This window comes from Palaemon carinicauda, chromosome 14, assembly GCF_036898095.1.
Source record: "Palaemon carinicauda isolate YSFRI2023 chromosome 14, ASM3689809v2, whole genome shotgun sequence".
Lineage (NCBI taxonomy): Eukaryota > Metazoa > Arthropoda > Malacostraca > Decapoda > Palaemonidae > Palaemon > Palaemon carinicauda.
Window position 1 is genome coordinate 64,090,599 of NC_090738.1, and position 7,500 is coordinate 64,098,098.

The window sequence follows — 7,500 nt, forward strand, 5'->3', positions numbered from 1 at the left end:
TATATGTTGGGAAGGGGGTGTGACTGTACTTGAATGGTTCGTGAGATTGTTTAATATGTGTTTTGTGTTGTCAATGGTACCAGTAGATTGGGTTTGTGCATGTATTGTACCACTATATAAGAGTAAGGGAGATGTGCATGAATGTTGTAATTCAAGATGTATTAGTTTGTTGAGTGTAGTTGGAAAAGAGTATGGTAGAGTAATGATTAATAGGATTAAGGATAACAGAGAGAATGCAATCTTAGAAGTACAGGGTGGTTTTAGAATAGGTAGGGGTTGTATGAATCAGATTTTTACAGTAAGGCATAAATGCAAGAAATATTTAGCTAAAGGTAAGGAGGTGTATGTTGCGTTTATGGATCTGGAGAAAGCGTATGATAGATTTGTTAGGGAAGCAATGTGGAATGTGATGAGGTTATATGAAGTTGGTGGAAGGTTGTTGCAAGCAGTGAAAAGTTTCTACAAAGGTAGTAAAGCATGTGTTAGGATAGGAAATGAAGTGAGTGATTGGTTTCCGGTGAGAGTGGGGCTGAGACAGGGATGTGTGATGTCGCCGTGGTTGTTTAACTTGTATGTTGATGGAGTAGTGAGAGAGGTGAATGCTTGAGTGCTTGGACGAGGATTAAAACTGGTAGACGAGAATGACCATGAATGGGAGGTAAATCAGTTGTTTGTTTGCGGATGATACTGTACTGGTTGCAGACACAGAAGAGAAGCTTGGCCGATTAGTGACAGAATTTGTGTGTGAGAGAAGGAAGTTGAGAGTTAATGTGGGCAAGAGTAAGGTTATGAGATGTACGAGAAGGGAAAGTGGTGCAAGGTTGAATGTCATGTTGAATGGAGAGTTACTTCAGGAGGTGGGTCAGTTTAAGTACTTGTGGTCAGTTGTTGCAGCAAATGGTGGAGTGGAAGCAGATGTACGTCAGAGAGGGAATGAAGGTTGCAAAGTGTTGGGGGCAGTAAAGGGAGTAGTAAAAAATAGAGGATTGGGCATGAATGTGAAGAGAGTTCTATATGAGAGAGTGATTGTACCAACTGTGATGTATGGATCGGAGTTGTGGGGAATGAAAGTGATGGAGAGACAGAAATTTAATGTGTTTGAGATGAAGTATCTAAGGAATATGGCTGGTGTATCTCGAGTAGATAGGGTTAGGAACGAAGTGGTGAGAGTGAAAACGGGTGTAAAAATGAGTTAGCAGCTAGAGTGGATATGAATGTGTTGAGTTGGTTTGGCCATGTTGAGAGAATGGAAAATGGCTGTTTGCTAAAGAAGGTGATGAATGCAAGAGTTGATGGGAGAAGTACAAGAGGAAGGCCAATGTTTGGGTGGATGGATGGAGCGAAGAAAGCTCTGGGTGATAGGAGGATAGATGTGAGAGAGGCAAGAGAGCATGCTAGAAATAGGAATGAATGGCGTGCGATTGTGACGCAGTTCCGGTAGGCCCTGCTGCTTCCCCCGGTGCCTTAGATGACCGCGGAGGTAGCAGCAGTAGGGGATTCAGCATTATGAAGCTTCATCTGTGGTGGATAACTGGGGAGGGTGGGCTGTGGTACCCTAGCAGCACCAGCTGAACTCGGTTGAGTCCCTTGTCAGGCTTGGAGGAACGTAGAGAAGAGAGGTCCCCTTTTTGTTTTTGTTTGTTTGTTGATGTCGGCTACCCCTCAAAATTAGGGGAAGTGCCTTGGTATATGTATATATGTATATATGTTGAACAATGCATATTTTTTTTTATTAAATTTTTATATGTCACTACTATTATGTCTCGAACCTTTTTACAACTCCTCTTCATATTCTATCTGGCATAAGTCTCAGATAAAAGAGGTGAATTTAGCGTAGTGTTAACTGAGCTAACAGGAAATAAATATTTTTCCTCTTTATTCTAAGATTTAGATTCGGCCTATTTTGAACGAATTATTGAAATTCTCTCGTGGTTTTGCTTTTCCAAACACCCCAAAACTCCTTCCTCAAGATGTAGTTTGATTAATTTCAAACCTGGGCTACAAAGGGACACTACATCATCATTTTCCCTTAAAATAAAAAATAAACTTCCAAATTAAAGAAAAATCACAAATCCCTCAAAACACAAAATTCAAAATCAGAAAGTCATCGACTGCATTCATCTTCCGATGTAGGTTTAAGGTTTGGAAAATTCTGTCTGAATAGCAGCGTCTGTGTAAGAGACTCTCGCAGCTTTACAATAGACGAGAAAAGTTCTCAGGAATTCAACAAACAAGTGGATTCATTCAAGTGTAACTAACAGAGGACAGAGTGATTGCAACTGGTACTCAAAATTGATATGAATTGTGTCAGGGAAACTACTCTGAATATTTAATTTATTTCGTTAAATCTATTTGTACTTCGGTTTGGGGTTTTTTCACTTTCTTTACTTTTTTAACAGAGTCAACACTTTAGTCTTTGGTTACCATAATTTGGCTCTTTATTTTTAGGCGAGAGGTTGATTTATTTAGGAAAGTACTGTATATTTTGGATAAGAAGGAGAATAATAATGATTATGTATATAATTATATTAATGATAAGACTATTGATAATATTGATAACTCCAGTTTCAATTAATTATGATAAAAATCATAGTACTGATAATATATGATAATAATCACTTTCATTATTATTTTTATTATTATTATCATATTATTATTATTATTATTATTATTATTATTATTATTATTATTATTATTATTATTATTATGATTATTATTATTATTATTATTATTATTATTATTATTATTATTATTATTATTATTATTATTATTATTATTATTATTATTATTATACCAGAGTAGAGCTCTAACTAGATAACTAGCTATTGTACGTATTGTTTACAAAACAAAATAGAAAATTTCAGAAATCCTTTTGTATGGAATGAATGAAAGGAAGAGAATATAATTACTTTATGATTATAGAAAACATACTTAATTTAATGCAGAAAAGTTTTTTTATACAAATGAAAATGAAACGGAAAGAAGACAGGAGCAGAACTTTACAAATAGCAGAGATACATATGGACTAGATATGTTCGTTTAATTAGAATTTAAAGTATTTTCTTAATGATTATTTCCAGTATATTAATAAAGAAAGATCATTCGGTAATGAGTAGTTATTCTGTTTGCGTAAAATAGAATAAAAGATGATATTGTGACCATTTAAAATATCCTTGAAACTATATTGTAACTTTTATAAATATGTTATATTTATTCAGCCTCCTCCTGAGAAGTGATCATCTCTATCAAGAAATAATTTTTCATATAACTTGTATAAGAGTTCAACGAGACGTAAGAACTTGAAAGTAGGATATTGCTTCCTCAAAAGATGACGTGACTGTCACTGGAAGAAGTTGGAGAGATTGCTTCTGTTTCCTTGTGTCGTGTATATTTTTGTGTCCATTTTTCGTTCTGGCAAAGAGCTTATTGTACTTTACTTACTTTACTTTGACGGCTGATTTTACGGTCTCATATACAGTAGAAGGGGAACCCCACTCTTTACAGGACCTCCGCTGTCATTTTACTTTGTTCGTTCAGAGTATTTGACGTTTCATATCGCGTATTGTTCATTTACTGTTAAATCGTCACTGTTGTGTGACTGTTTAAATAAGAAAGTCTTTAGTTTCCTCTTGAATGCCTTAATGTCTTTAATCATGCGAATGTTTCGTGGGAGCTTATTACATAGTCTCGGGGCCACATATTTAAAGGCTCTGGAGCCTAAAGTAGACATAAATCTAGGTTCCAACAGTTTGAAGCCATCTGTAACTATTCTCGTGTCGACACGATTTGTTGGCTGCGCAATATGAAAGTATGATAATGGAAGTAGTTTTCCTCGACGAAAGATTTTCATAAATCTAGCTGATGAAATTTCAATTCTATTCTTTTATAGATTCCATGTTATGACGATTTCTTATTTTAGTTGAGAATATTTTATTGGAAATTTACATAGGTGGGGAATTCCATCCAGAAAATCATCTACTAAACTACTTTTTCAATAAAACTCGTTCCTTAATAAATTAGAATCATTTATTCAGAATACCTTTTATTTATTCAATCTAATTTTTAGTAAACTTCCTTACAAAATTAGTTTATACATTTAAAAAACAACTTTTTGCTTCTGAAACTGCATTCATCAGTCAATTATTTTTAGTCAAATAAGTTTAAGCATATTTCCATCATTTGAAAAACTTTTTTGGAAAACACAATTCTCTTGAATATATCCATATATATTCCTTCGAGATGGATATTGTCTTACAAAATACTTTACGAATGGTATTACTTTCTATAAAGGTTCAGAATAGTAACCACAACGAATTGAAATGAAACGAAAGTGATTCTATAATCGACATTTTCTTAGAAATAATAAACTGAAGGAATAAGCTTCGAACATCGATTACCTGTTAAAACCTTAGAGAAAATACCCAACGTTGATTTTCTATCTATAACTGCAAACGCGACACAAACTACTTTATATTTCATGTAATGTATAATCTTAAATTTTTAGCCTAGTATTTTCATTTTAATTTTCAATTTTCTCTCTTTAATTTCAAACCTATGATAGAGACTATCTAATCATAAGTACAGTTTTTTTTTTTTTGGATTGAGGGACTATTTAGAAATATTAACAAGTTCATTGGAATTTAAAAAAAAAATCGTATTACATAGGATATCACGTAACATTAGTCATTTGATTTTCTTCCCTCATTCGATTACACCTTTCCAGTCAACGAGGAAAATTCTCAGGATTCCGGTAATCGTCTTTTCCAACGCAATGTTCAAGGGTGATTTCAAATATTACTCCAAGTCAATGAGAGCTGTGTCAACCAAGGTATTATGGCATTTCTTTGTTCATGAATGTGTGTGTACTATACTCTTATAAATTCTTCTATCTTTTCTCTTTTTTTTTTTAAATTAAAAGGTAAATTTTTCTATCCTTATTAAAATAGCTGTTAACAGTTAATCCTGATGATCTATTCTTCTTCTTCTTCTTCTTCTTCTTCTTCTTCTTCTTCTTCTTCTTCTTCTTCTTCTTCTTCTTCTTCTTCTTTCGTTGTTAATCTGTCTCTCCATCTTATGTCATAAGCATAACATATACAGCAGGCAGTGTGATATACAGGAAGGGCTGAAGACAGACGTCTTGTTGAAAATCATTTGAACTTGTCAGAGTTGTGATGAGAAAACATCAGATAACTTTATCCGACACCTGGCAAGGACAGTCCAAGAAACGACATATCATTGATCAAATCTTTCTATAAAAAATTTAGTCGTTGTTTTTCTCTATTTGGGCTTCTTTACAATCATTACTGCAGAACCATAACTTCCTTATATATCCTTCCATATTATACGTTGTGGACAAAAGGAGTTGTTACAATATTCATTTTTTAATGTGATTTCACAAGAATGAATTGTAAAAAAAAGTTACTGTTTCTATTTCATTGATATTACACGTGGCTTTATTATACACTTACTTAAATATAAATACATATCATGTATATTCTAAACAGGCTAAAAATGAGAATTGACAGCAAAAACATTTGAAAATATAAATATATTGGCATTACATATTAAATTTTAATTTAGAGGCACAAATAACGAATCATATAAATGGAAAATCTCATGAAGACCAACAGAAAAACGAGCCTCTATATAAAAATTTAGCAATCGATTTCAGTTCACCGTACGACGTTTCCATTATCATTCTGAAAAAAAAAGATACGGTACTTTCTAACCCTATTTCATTTTAATTTTCAAAAAAGCTACATATCTTTGGTAATTTTCTGAAGCTTCAGCATATCTCTCTCTCTCTCTCTCTCTCTCTCTCTCTCTCTCTCTCTCTCTCTCTCTCTCTCTCTCTCTCTCTCTCTCTCTCTCTCTCTCTTTTTTTGAATGATGATTTGTAGAGGGGAGATTTTGGGAATCGACATTTATATGAATGTATATGTTTTTATTATAGTAGTTTGACACTATATACGTTTCATTAATTAGGGAAAGTTAAGAAAAGATAGTTTTATATAATATTTGATGATAGATTTCCTCCAGATTATTATTTCTATATTATATCTAAATAAAATAAGTATATGAAGCTTAACCATATTTCAAAGATTTTAGTTTAATTCAAGAAAACTATGCCTACTCACACCTATAAACGCACACGCTGAATGCAAGTCTATATTCGATCTTGGCCAATAGCAATATTGTTTGATGTGTAACCTCTCCTGAATAAAACCTGATAATAGCATCTTCCCTTATCATATCGTTTCCTTATTTCTAGTCTATTTTCCAAACAAACGTGCTATAGGGACATGTATCTTGAATATCCCTTTATAAAAAGAGATGCCCATACGTAATAAATTCTCTACTGACATCTAGTGCTGATAGAAAACGTCCAGTTATGAATTATTTGTTTACTTGTATGATAAATGGTTCACAAGATCTTTTTTCCGGGATTGTTTTCTACCACATGGGTTTGAGGGTGAAAACTGGAAAGCAAATGTATGAAGTATCTTTTGGAATTGTTTTCTACTTACTTATATTCAATTTTTTTACTACTATTGATACAATTTTCATATAATATTTTATATTTGTTACAATGTGTATCTAAGAAAGTTCATATCACATATTTTCATTCAAATGATATGAAATATGTTTATTTTTTTTTTTTTTTTCAAATTTTCAATTGACATCTTCCTCATCACATTAAATGAATTATGAAATTTACTTGGATGTTTATGTAGTTCTTTTAATTTTTCTTCTATTTACAAGATTTATATATATGAAGAAGAGAAATCGAATTAAATGAAGCTATTTTTTACTTTGGTTATTTATTTTAAATAGTTATAAAATTTCAGTAAATATCTATGAAACTTTAAAGAATTTTCGATAGAAAATCAATACATCTTGATGAAATATAAAAAACACACCAAAAAAAAAGCAAACGATTCTCATCAATGATGGATTTTTTTTGGATAAAGACCTCTCTCTCTCTCTCTCTCTCTCTCTCTCTCTCTCTCTCTCTCTCTCTCTCTCTCTCTCTCTCTCTCTTTCTCTCTCTCTCTCTCTCTCTCTCTCTCTCTATATATATATATATATATATATGTATGTATATATATATATATATATATATATATATATATATATATATATATATATATATATATATATATATATATATATACGTATATATAATATATATATTTATATATATATACATATATATATATATATATATATATATATATATATATATATATAGATAGATAGATAGATAGATATAAAGAGATAGATAGATGGATAGATAGATAGATAGATATATCATCAGCCGATACATAGCGGAACGAAGGCCTCAGAAATGTACTTCTACTCACGCCTGGTCATAATCTTTCTATACCGGTATATATAGAGCTAACTCTCTATGTTCGTCAATTCATTGTTTTTTCTATCTTCTTCTACTTCATTTGTAGTGTTTAGGGACTCATTCTGTTAGTCTAACTGCCCATCTAA